The following is a 23,473-nucleotide window of genomic DNA, read 5'->3' as shown; positions in this document are numbered from 1 at the left end:
AAGCTAAGAAGACAAGACTGTACATCTTCGCAGACACGTATTCAACTTAAAGCAGTAATGGGACGTTGTGAAGACACAAAACGTGTTCTGCACAACATCAAACAGAAACTGAGGGATACCTGGTGCTTATCTACAAGGAACCACTGGCGCGGAATGCAATAAATATGAATTTGATGCATCACACGGAAAATTCCTTGCGTTCTTCGATGAAGAATCATTAAAACTTTTGCAAGTACTGGGTTCAGTTACAGAAAATGCATGAAGTTTCTGCCCATAAGAATTAAATGAATTCACACAATTCCGATAGCATCATTGTTGGTCACTGTTAACTTCAAGTCGAATCCGCTTAATTACGCCTGCATTCCAGAAAAACAAGAAGTCAAAGTAAAGATTCCTCGGGTCTGTGTGAACGTATTTTTGTGTTCTTGTATTCAGAATTTTATCAAAACGGTAATATACAACAAGGCTAGAGCAGTGGTGTTTACTCCTTGCTGTATACGTTTGATTTCGCAAGTGCTACTACGAAGGGGAGCCGGCCGAAGTGGCCGTGCGGTTACAAGCGCTGCAGTCTGGAACCGCAAGACCGCTACGGTCGCAGGTTCGAATCCTGCCTCGGGCATGGATGTTTGTGATGTCCTTAGGTTAGTTAGGTTTAATTAGTTCTAAGTTCTAGGGGACTAATGACCTCAGCAGTTGAGTCCCATAGTGCTAAGAGCCATTTGAACTACGAAGGGGAAGAACTAGATACACTTCGGTTCAAAGGAATCCCTCAAAATCCAGCTACAGAGTTTTGAAGCAACGTGGAGTAGTACCAAGTATCAATGTGAGAATTAAATTTGAAGTTGATAGAAACTTTTGAGGTGACGCAGCAGCTTACATTTTGTACAACATGTCCTCAGGCCAATGACTGATTTGAGACACACAGTGTTTCCTAAGCATACTTCAAGTGGAAGTCGTGTCCCCTTACTTACTTCTAATTTTAGTATGGACTTAAACAGCGAGGTACAAGGGAACCAGCAGTTTAAGGTGTTCTCCACAACGTGGTTGAATTTGGCGCTCTTTTCGTATACAAAATATTGCCAGAGGTGATAGAAGTGACAGAAGCAAATTATTGGATCAACTAAGAATAGAACAATGAACCCCTGGCCGGCCGCGGTGGTCTCGCGGCTCTAGGCGCGCAGTCCGGAACCGTGTGACTGCTACGGTCGCAGGTTCGAATCCTGCCTCGGGCATGGATGTGTGTGATGTCCTTAGGTTAGTTAGGTTTAAGTAGTTCTAAGTTCTAAGGGACTGATGACCACAGCTGTTAAGTCCCATAGTGCTCAGAGCCATTTGAACCATTTTGAATGAACCCCTGTATTTATAGTATGAGACACATTTATCCACCCAACCACATGATCGTTTCTTATTACAGAGTAACTAGAATTTTCCACCTGACCGTAGAAATCTATACGTTTACCAGCACTATTTCCCATGTTGACACACACCAAGATGGATCATGCCAAACAGTAACGGTCCCCGCACCCCCCGATCCGCTTCTGTAGTTACCCGCTACAATATATTATTTCTGGATGTTCCCATGTTGACTTAGATACGAACGCGGAAATTGCCTATATTACGTTCACAGTTCTTGAATGTATACTACTGTCTGTAAAAATTGAAACACTCATAAGCAATGGCCGACAACACGCCACGATAAGAGGACGTGTAGAGCAGCGGAATAGAAATGGCAGAGTGGTGGCGTGCATGTAGGATCAACAGCGTCTTCTTCCATGTTACTCAATGCACAGTCGGTGCGGAGCCGTCATACGGAGTGGAAATGTGTAACCAAATGCCGCTATGCCTCTCCGATATCACAGGGCGGAACCGTCATACGAAGTGGAAATGTGTAACCAAATCACAGGTGGAATGTCGGCTTGTGAGCGCTTTTGAATAGGTCTCTCTTTCCATGACATGCCTGCTCGCGCAGGGCGTTCTCCTTCAACAGTGTGGCGTGTGTTGTGGCAGCGCAGAGAAGAGTGCCGCACACAGCACCCGAAGGGTATTGGACCATACACTGTGACCACAGAGTGAGATGACCGCCATCTTCTCCGCCCGTTGAACAGTACAGCTTCCTGCATACTGTGGCAGGATGTTGCATCACTGCAGCGAGTGTGGATTTGTTAGCGTCGACGCTTCGAGGCCATCTTCTGCGGGCTGGAGTGGTGTCACATCTGCCATTGCGTCGGCTTCCATTGGTCAGAAACCACCAACACCGAGGAGTACAATGGACACGTGGGTGCTGACACTGCCGTGCTGATTTGCAAAATGTAAAATTTTCGGAAGAGTCCCGGTTCAGCTTGTCCTACAGCAATAGGTGCATTCGCGTTCGACGCCGCCGTGATGTACGCAATCGGGCAGAGTGTGTTGTTGAGCTGAAAAGTGGCCAAACGACAAGTGTGACGGCGTGGGGCGCGATTACCTGTAACACGCGATCTCACCTCCTTTGTCTTGACGTAAATTCGAACAGCTACCGCTACATCAGGGAGGCCTTACAGCCCGAAGCACTCCACCGCTTGCAGGCCGTTCCGCATGCCATATTTCAGCAGGCAACGCCCGGCCGTATGTGACGAGGAATGTGCAAGCCTTCTTCGAAGAACGATAGGTTATTATACTTCCCTGGACTGTCTGACGTGTCGAACATGTCTGGGATTTGGTCGGCCAAGTCCGTTCAGGTCCTCTTGCCGGGCCGGCCGCTGGTGGCCGAGCGGTTCTGGCGCTACAGTCTGGAACCGCGCGACCGCTACGGTCGCAGGTTCGAATCCTGCCTCGGGCATGGATGTGTGTGATGTCCTTAGGTTAGTTAGGTTTAAGTAGTTCTAAGTTCTAGGGGACTAATGACCTTAGCAGTTGAGTCCCATAGTGCTCAGAGCCATTTGAACCATTTGAACCTCTTGCAGGCACAGTTGATGCTTCGTGGACACGCCTACAAAATGTGTAGCACAGTATCTCCCAGCAGCATTTTCAGGTGTCATTTGATTCCATGTCACGACGTCTAGCGGCTGTGATTGCAGCACGTGGTAGCACTACTCTGTGGCATTGCGTATACACTTCTGTAATGCTAATCATCTCTGTATTGTCATGTCTTTAATGGATGGAATAAATTTCAGGGTGGCCGCATCTCTCGGTCTTGGTGCTTCACTTTTTCCAAACAGTAGTGTATTATAGCAATTATACAGCAATGGTAGCTTTCTGAAAACCATTCGCAATGGTGCGATGTTCAACAGCCTCACTGACTGTTCAGAGACTACCCCGGCAGTACTTTGAAATATCTTGGGAAGTTTCGGCGGTATCTTAATACAGCAGAGGAGTTGATGATAGCTTTCCACAGCATAAAAAATACGAATACTTTTCACCCTTGCTAATGACTTGCTTGTAAATATGTGATGAACGACGCTGATGCATTCAGAGAATTTATCTAATAGTCAACAGTAGATTCAATATATTTACCTATTGGTAGAATTGTCTCAGCTGTTCAAGATAATGTAAGGAAAATACGATAATACGGTGTCACAAAAATGTTCCTACATCCCGTTACAAACACGAAACACGTCCACCTGCCACAGTACAAACGACAGGTTTAAATAGCCTTAGGCTGTATGATTATGACATGACTGGATAATTTTTAGCATGTAGTCTACCTCTTATCCAGACGCAGTGCAATAGTGGGTAGAGTGTAGACTGCACGTTTCTGCTATTCATTTGCAAGGTTTTGCGCATCTGTCACCAATGACAAACTTGCACATTACCAAAAATTTTTTAAATCCACTCCATGCCTCTTACGCTATTAATGTTCATATTCCGCTTCCGTTATGGCATTTGTTGTAAGTTAACTGAGGAACGAAATAACATAAGGTGAAGCTTATTTCTAAAGTTTTTGCAATGAATCCATCTATTTGTATGAAAACACACTGGAGAAAAGCTCAAAAACTAGAAGCAGCAGTTTCTTATATAGAAGAACCACAAGGTGTTTGTGGTGTTGCCGCTGGGTCTGGCTGTAGTCAAAGGTGGCGCAATCTTTCCATTGCTTTGGCGTTTAGTTCTTTCGCATACTGGTGCCAAATTAGACTCCTGTTGAGAGTGACATCTAGGTTCATGGTCTTTCTTTTCCGTTACGCCGATTCAGCCACTGCCGCAAGTTCTCGGTGACTGGTCATTTTATTTCGACGAGCGCTAAGTTCCTTGCTGCATTAAACGCCTATGTCGGTTTTGGCGTCCATTAACCCATCACATCGCGGACGATCTTGACGCTGCGCTGCATAAGCTGGACTTTCGAGCTGCTCGTACATAGCGTAGTTCCGTTCATGTGTCGCCCGATCTGAACACACAGGAGAATCCGATGTGTGCCAAGTGTACTTGTAGGGACTGATTAGCGAAACTTCTGAGCACCCTCAAGGACCCAGGGCTTAGAACACTAACCATTCCATGCCATGGCACGGAAGTTTCTGTGCTCCTGGTGAAATTTCAGCAGGCGTACGTGAAGTGCTGGAGTTTCTCGTATCGATATTTTGTACGAGGGACGCTCGGGCCATCTCATGCAAGTGAGACGTGTTCCTCATGTTGTCACCTACAGCACTTCTTCTACAACTTTCATAAGTTGATGGTAGGCGTGTTTTTCCCTGAGGCCAAACTGCATCTTTAACAGAAATAACGGTTATACATATGCTGCACCACGGATTTTTCGGTACTGTGATTGATGAATGGCTTGCCATGCCTGCTTGCCTTGGGTATTGAACACCATTCGCGGCACCAAGTTTTCAAATGCATTTGTTGAACACGCAACAATCAAAGCAGTTAAAACCTTAGGCTTTTCGCAACAGCGATTTCAAGGATTGACACAATACGGATCTCAGATGGACTAGCGTGATGAAAATGTGTTTCACATTAAATCACAAAACCCATTTGGTTTAAAACAAACTTGCGTGCGCAGACAGTGTTCTTGAAATTTGATTAAGGAAATTCACTGACAGCATTACTGGTCATAACAAGTTACTCAACTTAGCAAAGAACATAGCAAGAATAGGGAAAATATGTACATAAGTAAACTCTGCTCTCTAGTAAACCACTCAATAATTAATAACACGTCCCAACGTCGCCCATACTTTCGGGACGCCTTTCCAAAGCAGTCATCCTCGTACCCAGGATCCGGCTCTCTATACCAACAGATCAAATGCATTAACATTTACAGCTATTGCGGGACCCGACCCGAAGTCGAAATAGCTTTAAGTGACAGCAGGCAATAGCAGCCCAAAGTTTCCTTAAGCTCCAGACCGGAATAAACCATTATTTCCGTCCTAATTAAATATGTCGAAGATATTTACGGCAACTTTTCGACTCTTAAACATTAGGGCCACCGCAAGGACGCAATTAACATAACACTCGCACATGATAAAGTCAAAACAGAATAGTAACTATTTCAACATGTAAAAACTCACTAAGCAAAGGCCAGCTTAAAGATTGGCGCCATAGGCAACCTATAGGTGAGATTAGGCTTCAATAATTAACTTAAGTCTGAGGAACGAGCAGTTCGTCTCGCAATTTCAACAGCTGAGAATTACACTACAGGGGCATAAAATATCATTAATTCTTGTCAAAGCTCACAATCTTAATTTACCATGTAAGCTCTGGCCAGGCAGCAGAGGAAAATAGTTCGCTCAAAGTCTTGAAGAAACTACTTTGTACAAATCCGCATAGGGCAACACGCATGACAATCAAACAGTTACAAAACTTGGTCTCCGTCACGAGCAAACAGTACTCGAGTGACGGCGGAGACAAAGAAGCTTGCAGAGGTCAAATGTGCTCCCATTTGCTCGGGGTTAAAATGCGATGTGCTACGGAAGAATTCCGGAGACTAACAGCAGAAGTCTTCCTGTTGGACTGACGGCCCCAACTCAATCCGTTTACATTGTCTTCCTTAACAAGGGGGCCAACAAAGGACGCTCCGCGTACTCGGGCCAGCACCAGGCAACGAACCCACGGATCGGCAGAAGAGGCCCACACGGCCACAACACTGACCGACAGGAACGTTACTGTCTCCGTTAAGCCATATCCTCTCTCTGTCCGCCACGCCCGTGACTGGCCAAGTCGCTCTCGCTCACCCGGCTCACTACCGCCACACCTCGCGTCCTCTTCTCTGGCCAAAGATAACATGTGCGAGAGCTTGACGTGAGATATCGAACGCGGCAAGGCTCAGTTATTTTTACGTATCAGTATAAATTGCCTTTGTCTCACCTATCGGATGGTTCATTCGCAACTTATGTATCTCGCATCCTTTTCGTGCAGTTATCAAAATTAACTGTTTACAGTCACTTTATTTTATTTATTTATTTATTTATTTATTTATTTATTGTTCCGTGGGACCACATTTAGGAGAAGTCTCCATGGTCATGGAACGAGTCAATACATGAAATTATAACACGATTGTAGAAACAGATAAAATGAAACAAGTCGTTAGTTTAAATAAAGAAAATCAAGAATGTAACACTGGAATTTGCTTAATTTTTTATCTCTTCCAGGAGCTCCTCGACAGAATAGAAGGAGTGAGCCATGAGGAAACTCTTCAGTTTAGACTTAAAAGTGTTTGGGCTACTGCTAAGATTTTTGAGTTCTTGTGGTAGCTTATTGAAAATGGATGCAGCAGAATACTGCACTCCTTCCTGCACAAGAGTCAAGGAAGTGCATTCCACATGCAGATTTGATTTCTGCCTAGTATTAACTGAGTGAAAGCTGCTAACTCTTGGGAATAAGCTAATATTGCTAACAACAAACGACATTAAAGAAAATACATACTGTGAGGGCAATGTCAAAATTCCCAGACTATTGAATAGGGGTCGACAAGAGGTTTTCGAACTTACACCATACATAGCTCGAACAGCCCGTTTTTGAGCCAAAAATACCCTTTTTGAATCAGAAGAATTACCCCAAAAAATAATACCATATGACATAAGCGTATGAAAATATGCGAAGTATACTACTTTTCGTGTTGAAATGTCACTTATTTCAGATACTGTTCTAATGGTAAATAAAGCGGCATTTAGTTTCTGAACAAGATCCTGAACATGGGCTTTCCACAACAGCTTACTATCTATCCGTACGCCTAGGAACTTGAACTGTTCCGTCTCGCTTATAACATGCCCATTCTGTCTGATTAAAATGTCAGTTCTTGTTGAATTGTGGGTTAGAAACTGTAAAAACTGAGTCTTACTGTGATTTAGCATCAAATTATTTTCCACAAGCCACGAACTTACTTCATGAACTACATTATTTGATAATGTTTCAATATTACACACAAGATCCTTCACTACCAAGGTGGTGTCATCAGCAAACAGAAATATTTTTGAATCACCTGTAATACTAGAAGGCATATCATTTACATAAATAAGGAACAGCAGTGGCCCCAGCACCGACCCTTTTAAATACTAAAATGAATGGGAAATTACTTAGGTAGCAATGTTTGCTGTGCTTTGTGGGTGCTAAAGGTATTACGTGCTGTTGTGTGTTTCTCTTCAATTATGCTGCTTTGCATTGTTAACATTTAATTAATTAATTAGTCTCCGGTGCTAATGGCTGTGGCATCATTTGCATTGCGGTAGTAGCAGAATAATTTTATTGCTCTCCTGAACGCGGTGCAACGTTTGTTATCGTGCTTATTCTGATATATAAAATCATAAATTTTCGAAGAATTTTGTTAACTACGTCTGTACATGTCTATAGCTCTTAAAACATACACAGGGGAGACGTGGTCTATATCATTAATTTGATCTCAAAATTGTCATTCCAGTGATGTTCCACTACATAACGTGTTTTCTCGCTTATCCTGTGAATTGTTTGCCATTTCTGCCACTGCATTTTTGGGTTGATACAAGTTCTCTCGTAACCTATACTGCCTCAAGCATTTGGAACACTCTGTTCTTACTCCGATTACGTAAAATAGCCGTTAAAACAAATGACAAATATGTCACACGATCTAATAATAATTCGGCTCTGTATGATTTCTGTATAGTGATATCTGATAAGCTCTGTGGGACTATTGCAGTTGCACTGAGGCGATTGTTGTCACTTTTCTAATGAGACACTCTTATAGGAATGCATCCCCGTATTTATTATTCAAAAAATCTTCGAACGAATCATTAATTACAAATTTTTTTAGTTAGATAACCAGATCAGACTTTTTTCAGAGAAAGACTGTTATGCAGCGACGAACAGTTTTGCGGCTTGTTGCCTTCTGCTTCAAACATAGATGTGCATTGACAGTTGTGTGGCGGGAATAATTTCGTTATTTTATAAAACATATAAAAATACTTCAACTGGTATTTTAAATTAATACGCATCTGGCTCTACTGTAACTGCTTGCTTATAATTATTCAAATATTATTTAGAAATATATTCGCTGATGTGAATTCTTTGGCATCAGCAATGCTGGGTGTAGACACACCACCCATTAGCGACATATAAAATTTTTTGCCAGAACGGTTCCCGCTTACCACGAGCGGTCGCCTTAATCAGTTTTTTTAAGTACTTCTCCCTCACTTTCCTGAATATATAGGAACCAATAAAAAAAAATTATGTTAGTCATCACTGCTTTGCCCCGAAAAACAAAAATATGTGCACCACTTTAGACGTTGGCCTCTAACTATGGCTATCCGAACTCATCTACCTAAACCAGGAAAGAAGGAAGTAAAATGAGAGAGATGGTAACAAATGTATGTCAACAAAGAATTTTATGAATTTATTTTTTCCTTTACCCTCTGGAATGAAGTCCATGACAGGCGCCCATAGCCCCGGAGAAACCCATCCACGTCTTCTAGAAGTAAAAGGGTATACCGTTAGAAATCTTAAAATTAAGGAATCAAACACAATGCGTTAGATCAAAGGCTCATTGCAGGGACATTCCAACTGCACGGACGTCATTGAAAGCATTAAAGAAGTTTCGAATCAGCGCACACTCCGCTGCAGAGTGAATATCGTTCTATTACACTTTTGTCTCTCTTTATGAACTGCATTACTCTTTCAATATCCTCATCTCTTCTTCTTCAGCTTGCGAAGTCGGATTGTATACCTGAACTATCTGTGTCGTTACTGGTTTGCTGTCGATTCTGACAAGAACAACCCTATCACTGAACTGTTCACTGTAACACACTCTTTGCCCTCCCTTTCTAGTCATAACGATTCCTTCTCCCCTATACCATTTTCTGCTGCTGTTGATATTACCCTATACTGATCTGACCTAAAATCCTTGTCTTCTTTCCATTTCACTTCACTGACCCCCACTGTATCTAGATTCAGCCTTTGCATTACCTTTATTCAGATTTTCTAGATTCCCTACTTAGTTCAAGCTTCTGACATTCCACTACCAGGCTCGAAGAACTTTATCTTTCTGTTGATTTTTCAATTTTTTTTCTTGTGGTCGCCTGCCCTTGGCAGTCCCATTTCGGAGATCTGAATGGGGGACAAGCGGTGGGGTGTTTCGAACCCGGCACTGATGAAGTTTTGATTGCCAATCAAAGACGCTACCCCTACATCAAGGTTGCATCGAGAGAATCAACTCCTGGCTAAAAGTGACATGCGGCGATCCAGGGCGTGAGGGACTGGAAGAGGTTGCGCTACAGGAGGGATCCACGATACTATGCAGATGTTAACATGGCGCGTCTACCAGTAGCATCCATCTGGGGCAAGTCGCACAAGACGATCGAAGCTGCGGCGGTCACTGCGATGAGGTCGCTAGGGTCACTACTGGTGGAATTCTCCTACCACAGTATTCACAGGCCATTCCGATTCCTCCTCTATGTCCGTGAAACAGAAGCAGCAACAGTACGTTGTCCAGAGGTAACATCATCAGGACGCTGTCACATGTCGGCGATCTCCAGAGACAGCTTGTCAACAGAGGGTGCTAGTAGCGAGAGGAAGGCGCCACAGGCTGCAGAAGACAAACCGTTAAGGGAGGTCGGGAAGGAGACACGACCAACAGCAAGTCTTCCGAGATCGATGCGTCTTCCAACGTCGATTGACCATCCCGTGTGGCCGTCCTGAGGAGAAAATCGTCATATGTCGTATGACCACATTTCTTGCCCTTTCTTGGTGCCTTCTTCTTCCAACGTGTCGTTCCGTATCAGTGTAAAATCGGCCGACATCCGACGCCGCCCCAACCGGAAGGAAAGCAGAGGTTGGTGCAGCGCCCGAGTCGACGTCAGTCGCAACTGTAACGTCGCTTCTCGGGTTCCATCAGGCGTCCGAGTGTGTGGTTTCCGTCGGAGGTGATGGAGAACAATTTGAAGACTAGTCGCCCCGTCAGCGTTTGGCAACGATGGCAGATCGGAAGGAATCTGGGCCAGTACATCAGGCGCCTTCATAACAGTGTCATAGGTGACAGGGATTAATCTAGACGTCATTGGTGGTGCGACATCTCCTACTGGCGTCTGAATCAGGCGTCTGCAGAGGAAATCCGACCGGACGCGGGCCTACTGACCACCACTCACAAAAGTTTGCCGTTGACAGGCTTACATCACGATCGCCCGCACGCTCTCTGTCATCATATACGAAAGCACGTGCTTCGTGAGTTCAAGTTTGATCTGACTCACGGCATTTAAGATGTGGCAGGTCTCAAAGGTCTGCCATTTCTCTGTGACGTCACTGGTGACGTTTCCGTAAGGTCGAAAGGCAGATGCGAGCACATCTTGCAGTACCTCAAAAGGATCTTTGGAAACACACAGGGTGCGGAGGCTGAATCCTGCGTGATCGACTGAAACAGCTCCGACGGGGATACCAGGGCGTTTGAATTTCAGTCCCTGGGTGAAACGTCACACAACATCAGCGCAAACTTCTTCAGCCTGCAGTTTAATGCACACGATGCTGCTCTTGATGCAGAAGTGAATTCGTACAACGTCTTGAGATGCGAGATGAAGTTCGTGATGTACAAAATGTTCCACTTCGTGAGCTCGAGGTCTTGCATGTTCTGCTTGAAAAGTGATCTTTTTAGTCACACGGCGATAACGTAACGCCCATGCAGTCAGAACTTGAACGAATCTAACGATGTAGTACCGCACGGTAACGTGTAAACAAAAACGCGACCACTGTGTGCTGTTCTGAGAGCCTAGAACGTTCGTCTTGTGTTACGGCTATAAGCCGACCGAACCATTTCGGCTGAACCACTTCGGCTGCTCCTCGGACTGAACGAAATCTCCATATACCACACTGTCTCTATCCTTATTTCATAGTCCATTATATTTGGCTCAAATGGCTCTGAGCACTATGGAACTTAACATCTGATGTCATCAGTCCGCAAGAACTTGGAATTACTTAAACCTAACTAACCTAAGGACAGCACTCACATACATGCCGAGGCAGGATTCTAACATATGACCGTAGCGGTCGCGCGGTTTCAGACTGAAGTGCCTAGAACCGCTCGGCCACTGCGGCCGGCGTAGTCCATTATATTTATCAGTAATTCTCGCACCATTATATGGAGTCCTGCAAGAGTGTGAATGAGACTATGTGGAATCTACAGCAATGTTGTTATCGTCGTATGCCCACCAAGGCTGGTAATACTTACTTGCACGTCTCCTACTGTAATCCAAGTATTTTTGTGAGTATAAGATTGTGAATACAGTGGTCTGTGATATAAGCATGTAGGCTGTGTTACATACAGAGGTTTGGGTCAATGTGGGGAGCGTGTATGGATGGCCAAAGTGCTTAAGGCAATTGCTCGCGATAAGCGGGATGTTCGAGTTCGAGTTATGGTCCGCCACAAATTATCATATCTCACTAATGTATAATATATCTCTACCTAATACAGCTGGTGCTAAAGAATTCGCAGTGAGCAAATACATTTCGAAGTATATTTTACAACATAGGACTGTCTAGAACATCTCTTCTTTCAGACAGACAAATAAGTAGTAACATATTATTGTTGCTTTAATGTACGTATTTTTCCTTTAAAATTGAAAACGTTTGCAAGAGAAGTAACATCTAGCTACATTTACAGAATAGCTTCTGCTGGACCACTGGAGCTTTATTCAGCACAATTTGTGCACTCGTTGCCGTGGTGTTGAATCAAAATAAGGGTCTATTTCAAAATAAAGTAAATCAAAGTGAATAGTAATAGTAATAATAATCTGAACTAGCTCTACCTTGCTCCGCCACAACATACGTTTTCCTTTGCAGGCGTAGCATTCTATCCATCATCAAATATCTCTCACCGTGAATCTACACTACTGGCCATTAAAATTGCTACACCACGAAGATGTGCTACAGAGGCTAAATTTAACCGACAGGAAGAAGAAGCTGTGATATGCAAATGATTAGCTTCTCAGAGCATTCACACAAGGTTGGCGCCGGTGGCGACACCTACAACGTGCTGACATGAGAAAAGTTTGCAACCGATTTCTCATACACAAACAGCAGTTGACCGGCGTTGTCTGCTGAAACGTTGTTGTGCAGCCTCGTGTAAGGAGAAGAAATCCGTATCATCACGACTTTGATAAAAGTCGGATTATAGCCTATTGCGATTGCGGTTTATTGTATCGCGACATTGCTGTTCGCGTTGGTCGAGATCCAATGACTGTTAGCAGAATATGGAATCGGTGGGTTCAGGAGGGTAATATGGAACGCCGTGCTGGATCCCAACGGCCTCGTATCACTAGCAGTCGAGATCACAGGCATCTCATCCGCATGGCTGTAACGGATCGTGCAGCCACGTCTCGATCCCTGAGTCAACAGATGGGGATGTTTGCAAGACAACAACAATCTGCACGAAAAGTTCGACGACGATTGCAGCAGCATGGACTACCAGCTCGGAAACCATGGCTGCGGTGACCCTTGACGCTGCATCACATACAGTAGCGCCTGCGATGGTGTACTCAACAATGAAACTGGGTGCACGGATGGGAAAACGTCAATTTTTAGGATGAATCGAGGTTCTGTTTACAGCATCATGATGGTCGCATCCGTGTTTGGCGACATCGCGGTGAACGCACATTGGAAGCGTGTATTCGTCATCGCCATACTGGCGTATGACCCGGAGTGATGGTATGGGGTGCCATCGGTTACACGTCACGGTCACCTCTTGTTCGAACTGACGGCACTCTGAACAGTGGACGTTGCATTTCAGATGTGTTACGACCCGTGGCTCTACCCTTCATTCGATCCCTGCGATACCCTACATTTCAGCAGGATAATGCACGACCGCGTGTTGCAGGTCCTGTACAGGCCTTTCTGGATACAGAAAATGCTCGACTGCTGCCCTGGCCAGCACATTCTCTAAATCTCTCACCAATGGAAAACGTCTGGTCAATGGTGGCCGAGCAACTGGCTCTTCACAATACGCCAGTCATTACTCTTGATGAACTGTGGTATCGTGTTGAAGCTGCATGGGAAGCTGTACCTGTACATGACATCCAAGCTCCGTTTGACTTAATGCCCAGGCGTATCACGGCCGTTATTACGGCCAGAGGTGGTTGTTCTCGGTACTGGTTTTTCAGGACCTATGCACCCAAATTGCGTGAAAATGTAATCACATGTCAGTTCTAATATAATATATTTGTCCAATGAATACCCGTTTATCATCTGCATTTCTTCTTGATGTATCACTTTTAATGGCCAGTAGCGTACAAAAATTCTTCCAATCCTTCTGAAACAGCGCGTTTGAACTGAGAATTAATAAACGCTCCTTCACTATATTAAGCGTATTAAGATAAACTTATACATTATTATAAGTCACCAAATTCCTATGGCAGAATCCGACTTACATGTGGACAAGGGAGCATCTTTACAATCATCATAGTAAGAACATTGGTTGATGTTCTCAGAGTGATCGTGTTGACACCCAGGTGTTTCTGTGCTCCAGATTTTCTCTGTCACCTGGCTCTGCTGTCACCATCACTATCTACAAGTAGCATACATAATGTGAAATAAATTTATCTTTTTCTTCATTCTTCAAGAAAATTTATTTTATTTTCGCCTCGATATTACGAGTGGTGGAAATGTGTAGAAGGAAAACACTCCCTTAAATCAAGAGAACAAAGTGATATCATATACATGCATTTTATCGTTGCTAGCTTCAGAGTTTTGGCGAATTCTAGTAAACTTTGTCTAAAATTTTCTCAAAATTTACAACTGCTACAAGTTTAGGTTTGCTTCTTCTTCAATCTGTGCCCTAAGATACGGTACGCCGTAGGAGCAGTATTGGCTCGAATGTTCATACGGAACCGAAACGTATCCTTCCCGAAGTCGGCTTCCAAAAGTGTCTCTACTCTTCTGTAAATCCTTTCAGTATTAGAAACCGTGACTTGTTAAACTGATGGTTCTGTAATATCAATCGCTTTCTTCATAATTGAAAGTATTACAGTTTTGTAATGCCTGTCTATCCGAAAGCTCTAATTAATTCTGTGGGAATATCGTCAACTCCATGGGCCTTGTTTCGACTTAGTTCTTTCGCTTCTCCGTTAAATTCTACTCGCTACGTCATATTTCTCTTCCCATATTCAGTTTCTTGGTCTTCCCTTTCTGTTACTCCGTGTTAAAGTTCTTTTCCCAAGGATACTATTTTCAACTCTGAGCTCTCCCTCCTTTGCTTATTTCCGGCTTCTCGATTGAGCTCTTCATTTTGATACAGGCAACTGTCTTTTCCCTGAAGATTCCTTCAAATTTCCTGCAACTATCATTCTTAGTCATGTGTCCTATAGCTTTAGATTTGACCTCTAACTAGTTTTGTTTAGCCGTTTTCCACTTTCTGCCAACTTTCCTTTTGTAAAGGAAGATGAGCATAATACGTCGAAATCAGTTGGTGTTGTAGATTCTATATGGATTCCAAGCACTTGAATAAGTTACACCGCAGAGTAAAATATATGTTCTTTAAATATTATTCTCCAAGCTACATTATGTGGCCATAACTTAACAGCATATCTCGAGCCACGGGTCCTCCAGGTAAGATAGTGGCGAACAGAAATATTTACGACACGTCATACCGTCTAGATGCGGCAGTAAAAGCTCTCTGAATGTGCATCTCGGAACGGGCTCTTTGCATCTTCGGCAATTTCATTTCCTACCCGGGAAACGGACCTTTATCACGGCCAAGAGAATGGCATCGCACACCGCGTTCCGTGCGGCGCACCTTTACGCAATCAGCGGCCGGAACACTTGCACCAACTTTGCTCATCCAATTTGCTCGTCAAGAAGCTGCAAGCGGGCAACTTATGCCTTTCTCTCCTCCGCCTCTCCCACCGAGTCCTCTTCCCGTCGTCTTTGCCTCCGTCACCGTCGGCGTCGCGTTCTTCTCGTTTACGTCGTCCTCACCTTCGTCTCTTCGCCGCCACTGGCGTTTTCCTCTCCAGGCGCTCGCCGTCCTGTTTGGAGCCGCGTAATTTTCCTGTCATTTGCATCTCGGCCTACTGAGATGCCGTTTCCACTCAGGGCGCCGCCAGTTTCGTTTCGTACCGGCATGTAATTGATATTTAGTTAATGGTCCTCTGGGCGCCTCTTCAACTTTGTTTCAATGCATAACAAATACGGACGGGACAGGAGCCCCATGCGACAGGGAAAAACGGAGAGCGAGAGAGAGAGAGAGAGAGAGAGAGAGAGAGAGAGAGAGAGAGAGGGAGAGAGAGGGTGGGAGTGAGAGAACCCCACGTCTGCAGGCGAACCAGAAGTGCCACTGCGGTAGCGATATCCCCGCACACAGCTTTGATGGATGCCGTCGAAAATCCCTAACAAGATTGGAGACCAGCCATCACGCACAAATTGCAGGTGACAAGATGCGATATTGCGTCGCGCTCTTCCCCCTCCCCTCTCAATCCCCTTAACACACCCACACACCCAGCTGACACTCTCCGCCCACTCTTGCAGTGTAACTGCCTACGCTCCGCGGGAAAGGGAAATGAAATACAAGCGCCTACGACCGGCTAAACCTCGTGTCTCGCACTACTGTACTCGCCCTCTTGCTGACGACAGATGTGTCTCCTTTTCTCTTTTTTAACAAAAAAAAATCGCTCTCCAGATTGGAAAAATGGCCGTATTTGAATATTTGGTATCCCCGCTATCAGAGCCCAAAATAAAAGCTAGGGAGAAAGTGACTGGCGGACAAACAGCGGTATAACAGACGCGTTTGCGTCTCCTGCGATTTATCGATGTCACAGACCCCTGGGACGCCCTCGCGAAAATGTCATGCTGAAAATACACAGCACGCACAACGCTCGTTGCCGACATCTTCTGCAAGTCGTACAGGACCCATCATTGTTTTCGCATCATCACAGCAGGCCAATCAACATACGCACCGATGTATTGCGAGTAACTTATCTGGACTGTCGCGTTTCTATGTAGCGCTTAAACTTAAAAAAAAAATATATCGTTTTGAGGAACACGTCATCGGTTCTTGGAATCCAAATGAACTTTTAACTAGGATTTCTGACTTCACATCTATGTAGTCCCGTTGAAACGTTCAGGATGACAGCTGAAAATGAGTTGTTTATGTGTTGAAAGCTCTTACAGAATAAATCCGCACACATAATAAAAATATAGAGATATGAATGTACCCTGTGCCGTCCTGAACAACACGGCCGATTTCGAACAAACTTGTTTATTGTCTGTAAAGAATCTCTGTCGGGTAGGAATCACCTACCTGTTAAAGGGGTGAGGGTGGGGGTGAAAAAGTAGCGCAGCACATGAACCGAATACCCGTACTTTACCCATCCATTACCTGAGAATGAGAGCGCTTGGTGACCCGCAAGAAACTTTACACACAATTTCAAAACCTTACGAAAACTTTTCTCCCTGGTAACCCACGCAAAATGATGAAAAGGAAAAAGTTCATCGCTTACTCCTTTCATTGTTCATGTAGTACAACTGCCGCGTGAAGCATGACGTTTTAATTAGTTACGTCTTTATCAGAAAATGTATACATGGCACTTGTCGCAGACAGTATATAATACCACTGAATGTTCCAGCAAAATTGTATCACTGTACGATACATGCACTACCGTTTGTGCAAATTGCAACACCAAGAAGGAAACCCGTGAATTCAATTAATTTAATACCACAGGTTAGGAACATGACAAGTAACAAATGATTACCTTTCCAAATCTGTACATGTCCTTTGAGCACTGCTATTCAGTATGTCGTGTGGCCACCATGCGCTGCAATTAGAGCTGCTATACGCCGTGGCATTGAATGAATAAGATTCTGAATACATTCCTGAGGGATTTCCCTCCACGCAGTTTGTATATCCGTGACACCAGTTGCTGGAGGACCGTGTCGCACCAGGTGCCGATCAATCATATCCCAGACATGTTCGATGGGCGACATGTCTGGCGAACATACAGACCAGAGAAACAATGGTAACCGTCGCCCTTTGAAGAAAGACGGTACATTCCTCGCAATATGTTGCCCGCATCTCGTGGTCGTGCGGTAGCGTTCTCGCTTCCCACGCCCGGGTTCCCGGGTTCGATTCCCGGCGGGGTCAGGGATTTTCTCTGCCTCGTGATGGCTGGGTGTTGTGTGCTGTCCTTAGGTTAGTTAGGTTTAAGTAGTTCTAAGTTCTAGGGGACTTATGACCACAGCAGTTGAGTCCCATAGTGCTCAGAGCCATTTGAACCATTTTTTTCGCAATATGTGGCTGCGGATTGTCTTGTTGAAATGTGGCCTGTGGAGATGCCTGAAGTAGGAGGGGGGGAGGGGAAAAGGGGGGAGGGGGGGGGGGTATCTCAGGCTCCACAATCTGCGTTAGGTACCAGTTGCTGTTCAAAGTGCCGGTAATACGTACGAGGCGAGATCACTTGTTGTAACCAATGGCGCCCCAAACAATCACACCTGGTGTTTGTCCGCTATGCCCTCCACAATGCAGCCCTCGAGGTTGCGCTCACCACGGTATAACCGGACACGTATGCGGCCATCACTCTAGGACACATTGAAGCGCGACTCACCCGGAAGCATTACATGTTGCCACTCAGCAATCCCGTGACGGTATTCACGTGCCCATTACAGTCGGAGGGCTCGTGGTTTCTGGACAATGGAAGCCGACATAATGGCACGCGTGAAACCAGTCCAACCTGCAGCAGACGTCGGCGAACCGTCGATGTAGACACGTTCACACCTGTTTCAGTGCTGCAGCGACGAGCCAACACTGTGGATGACGCTGTACGGTCCGTAATGGGCCTACGGACAAGATGACGGTCATCCCGTGCTGTGGTCATTTCCGCCGTCCAGTTCCCTCTCGTCGCCACGTACGACCTTCCTCTATCCACTGCTTCCACACACGCATCACTGTTGCAGCAGCATGCCCTGTGCGAGCCGAAATGTCACGGTATAAAAACCTCATTTCCCGGATACGATCATTCTGCTCGTTCGAACCCGCCCATATGCCGATATGGCTCCTTTTGACGCCGACGAGGCATACTGGCACTGAGTTTATTGTTTCCGCCTCGTGTGACAGCTCTGCACCGACTACACTAGGCGCAACACCGACCCTGTCGGACAGATACGAGAGGGCTCTGCTCGGCCTGCGTGTACCCCTCTCGCTGCGAAACGTATCACGTATCGATTGCACTCCCGTCGCCACTTCCACCAATTGTGGCTGTTTGGGCAATTCCTTCTCGGTTTGCACTTTTCACAAGCGGTAGTGTACTTCAGGAGATATAAGTAATCAACACTGAAATGCGTGAAAAACTGCCACTTAATGCATGACTTTTAATTGATTACTTCTGTGGTTCACGTAGCTCTTTTTTTCATTTTGTTCGTTGTTGATCGTTGTGTTTGTTCGTTGCGGACGTCACATGACATCCGGTTAAGTTCGTTTGTTGATCGTTTCATTCAGTTTTTTTTATTACAGAGGCCAACCAGCTCTCTGACTGAACACGCTGAGTTACCGTGCCTGCATGGCTCTAACCACTTTGGGACTTAACATCTGAGGTCATCAGTCCCCTAGACTTAGAACTACTTAAACCTAACTTAACCTAAGGACATCACACACATCCATGCCCGAGGCAGGATTCGAACCTGCGACCATAGTAGCAGCACGGTTCCGGACTGAAACGCCTAGAGCCGCGCGGGATTAGCCGAGCGATCTGAGGCGCTGCAGTCATGGACTGTGCGGCTGGTCTCGGCGGAGGTTCGAGTCCTCCTTCGGGCATGGGTGTGTGTGTTTTCCTTAGGATAATTTAGGTAAAGTAGTGTGTAAGCTTAGGGACTGATGACCTTAGCAGTTAAGTCCCATAAGATCTCACACACATTTGAACATTGTTTTTGAAACTCCTAGAACCGCTCGGCCACAGAGACCGGCCGATTACTTCTGTACTACTAACTCTAGTCACAACACATTTCACAGACAGTTGCCACTTATACCTCTGTATGTACTGGATTTCCTTTACAGATTCACTGTACATTCCCAGCAACCCTCCAAGAAACCTAATTCCTCTATTTTCCTTACCTAATACTGATACTAATTCGCAGCATATGCAGTCCAAAATCTAACTGTAATGCGTTCACGGCCAAGGGTCTTATTTGCTAAAGAAATCATTGTTGTTGTTGTGGTCAACAGTCCCGTAATATCAAATGTCAAGCGTGTACCTTCCTGCTCAAGTCTTCTTGTGTACGCTCAGCCTAAAGGTGCGTACGTATGGGTCATGTGTGTGTGCCTGTTTGTATTTGCAGTCTCTCATTCCATGTTGAGAAGCCCTTGGGGTTACAGGTTTAATTTTAACCAGCCATCTGCCATTTGGTGCTTATTCCAATTACAGTGTCTGTTAGCCCCTAAGAGGCCCCAGTAACGGTACACCTTGGCTTTTTAAAAATATTGCTGGAATTTTTATGTAACTATTGTTTTAAATGACTTTGCACGAGGGTAAGTCAATTATTATCAGCAATTTAGTTATATTTTTATTTATTTTGGTAGTACTGTCGTTTACGTTGATGAGGCATGCTTTGTATATTTGTGTTATATCTTTGCAATTTTTAAGCTGCTAGGTTAGTTTCGTTATCGCTGCCGTGCTGTTAATCATGGCTGCTCCTCTGTCTATTTGCACCAAAGAAGAGCTACGTTCAGTGATCCGTTTTTTGTGGTCGGAAGGCGTATCAGGGGCTGAAATTCATCGAAGGCTTTCGCTACAGTACGGGAACAGTGTTTTGTCACAACGGAGTGTCTACGAATAGATTAAAAAATTCCGAAATGGTCGCACAAGTGTTACGCACAATGAAGGAGCCGGACGACCGTTTACCGCCACAAATGAAGAAACCATCGAGCGTTCGCGTGAAATGATTCTTTTAGACAGACGATTAACTATTGACAAAGTAGCACACTGTCTGCAAATTAGTCATGGATTTTCCTACGAAATCATCCACAACAGACTTGGATTTCATAAAGTTTGTGCAAGATGGGACCCAAAACAACTCACACAGTTGCATAAACAAACGCGCATGGACAGCTGCAAAAAACATTTGGATCGGCATGGTAACGAAGGGGACAATCTCTTAGATAGTATCATTACTGGTGACGAAACATGGATCCATCATTATGACCGGGAGAGTAAACGGCAGAGTGTGGAATTGAAACATCCAAATTCGTCGTGCAAGGAAAAGTTCTGGACCCAATCGTTCGCATGAAAACTGCTGCTTACGGTTTGCTGGGACGCACAAGGTCCAGTACTGGAACATTATGGGGAAAGGGGCACAACAATAAACAGTGTACGTTGCAGTGAGATGTTTACTACCAGGCTAAAGCCTGCAGTTCGAAGTAAACGCCGAGGATTGCTGTCAAAACGTGTTGTGTTGTTGCACGACAATGCCCGTCCGCATACTGCTGCCCACACTGCTGAAACGCTCCAGAAACTCAAATTTGAACTACTGCATCATCCTCCATATAGTCCCGATCTTGCCCCTTGTGACTATCACTTGTTTGGTCCGCTCAGACAGGCATTAAGGGCCCTCGATTAGCCTCGAACGAAGCAGTGACGGAAGCGGTGCATTCCTGGCTTGCAGCTCAACCGAGAACCTCCTTTTATGAGTGCATCAGTAAGCTTCTACAACGATGGACCATGTGGGCTGGAAAGCAATGATGTTCTTCTAAGTTTCCTGTTTGATTGCAATAAAATTTTATAACTACCTTGCGGATAATAACTGACTTACCCTTGTACATTGGTTCTTGTTATTGTTGGGAAGGTTAACTTGTAATGTTACGAGCTGACCGCTACCATACTGAAGTTTTAATAGCTGAATTTTTCAATTGCTCCTTTATATAGTACTGTGTATGTTAATTTTTTCAAACTTGTTTTTTTGTTTGGTATATGTTAACACCTTTCCAACGGCAGCGGTTGACGCGTTACTGTTCTGCTGGTCAGCCTCGGTGGCTTCCCCGTCATCACACGAGGCCTAAATCTGACCAGGTCACAGTCTGTTCTGAGGATTTCCCGTTCCAGCCTCAGGCTGAACAGTTTGTTGTTATTCTTTTGGTATCGTACAACTGCGGGGGTGTCGCTGGATTAGGAAATAACTGACGCAGTATCTCTGTAATCATAAGACCCTTGTGGGTGTTTGATGCAAGTCTTGAGCCAAACTGACCACGGAGTTTCTTGTTTTCGTTACAAAATTAAGGGTTCGATATATCAAATGGTTCAAATGGCTCTGAGCACTATGGGACTTAACATCTGTGGTCATCAGTCCCCTAGAACTTAGAACTACTTAAACCTAACTAACCTAAGGACATCACACACATCCATCCCCGAGGCAGGATTCGAACCAGCGACCGTAGCAGTCGCGCGGTTCCGGACTGAGCGCCTAGAACCGCTAGACCACCGCGGCCGGCATTGTCAATATCATTTTAGTTTTATCGGCCCGGTAGTTTATTTAAATATTTAACGTGATTTATGTAGAACAGGCTTGTGGCCAATCAGTAACTACGGTTGCTTCGCTTTTACATGTGGACAGCCTTTGGGCAGTTTGGCCATACCTTGTCTACAGAAAAGAAAAATCAGTGCTCATGAATGCATATTAATAATGTTCGTTGAGGTTATATTCAAGTAATATTGCGGGATTACCCACAGATGGGATCTAGTTGCGGGAAGTGTCGTCCCAGATTTATTTAATTAATTACTTTTTTGTAGTTGGGCCACCATTCCGTTGCAAAGTTGACATTTTTAACTACTATTTGCAGTTTAATGTATAAAGCAAATCAAACAAGTTTTACATCACCCCGGTTCCCAGAATTCCTGAAAACAGACGTTGACTGTGGATATTGTATCGAAGACACAATCCCTTTGACTGTTCACAGATGTCACTAAACCCACTCAAAGATGTAAACAACAATGCATGAACAGTGCCTATTAGGTGGAGGGGGTCCGATAGCCGATCAGTTCCAGTCATTCACCAGGAAGGAGGTACATGGCTCGTGATGAGTGATGACTGCAGTTCAACCTTACCTAAACGGTCAATACCGCCGTTCGATCGCGTCCGCATTGTTACTTTGGGCCGGGAAGGGCTCTCAACAAGGGAAGTGTCCAGGTGCCTTGGACTGAACCAAAGCGACGTTGTTCCGACATGGAGGAGGCTGAACGCCTTACACACAAAAATGGCTCTGAGCACTGTGGGACTTAACATCTAAGGTCATCAGTCCCCTAGAACTTAGAACTAATGAAACCTAACTAACCTAATGACATCACACACATTCATGCCCGAGGCAGGATTCGAACCTGCGACCGTAGCGGTCGCGCGGTTCCAGACTGTAACGCCTAAAACCGCTCGGCCACTCCGGCCGGCGCCTTAGACACGCTGTCCAGTGAGTGCAGCAAGGTGGAGGTTTCCGTGCTGTTTTTGGGTGGCATTATGTGCGGCCGACGTGCGCCGCTGGTGGTCATGGAAGGCGCCGTAACGACTGTACGATACGTGTATGCCACCCTCCGTCCGATAGTGCAACCATATCGGAAGCAAATTGGCGAGGCATTCGTCTTCGTGGACGACAATTCGCGCACCAATCGTGCACGTCTTGTTAATGACTTCCTTCAGGATAACGACATCGCTCGACTAGAGTGACCAGCATGTTCTCCAGAGATGAACCCTATCGAACATTCCTGGGATAGATTGAAATGGGCTGTTTATGGACGACGTGACCCACCAACCACTCTGGGGGATCTACGCCAAATCGCCATTGCGGAGTAAGACAATCTGGACCAAAATTGCCTTGATTAACTTGTGTATAGTATGCTGCGACGAATACAGGCATGCATCAGTGCAAGGGGACGTGCTACTGGCTATTAGAGTTACCGGTGTGTACAGCAATCTGGACCACTACCTCTGTAGGTCTCGCTGTATGATGGTATAACATCCAATGTGTGGTTTTCATGAACAATAAAAATGGCGGGAATGATGTGTATGTTGATCTCTATTCCAATTTTCTGTACAGGTTCCGGAGCTCTCGAAACCGAGGAGATGCAAAACTTTTCTTGACGTGTGTACATTGTGA

This window comes from Schistocerca serialis, chromosome 5, assembly GCF_023864345.2.
Source record: "Schistocerca serialis cubense isolate TAMUIC-IGC-003099 chromosome 5, iqSchSeri2.2, whole genome shotgun sequence".
Lineage (NCBI taxonomy): Eukaryota > Metazoa > Arthropoda > Insecta > Orthoptera > Acrididae > Schistocerca > Schistocerca serialis.
This window is presented reverse-complemented; position numbering follows the sequence as displayed.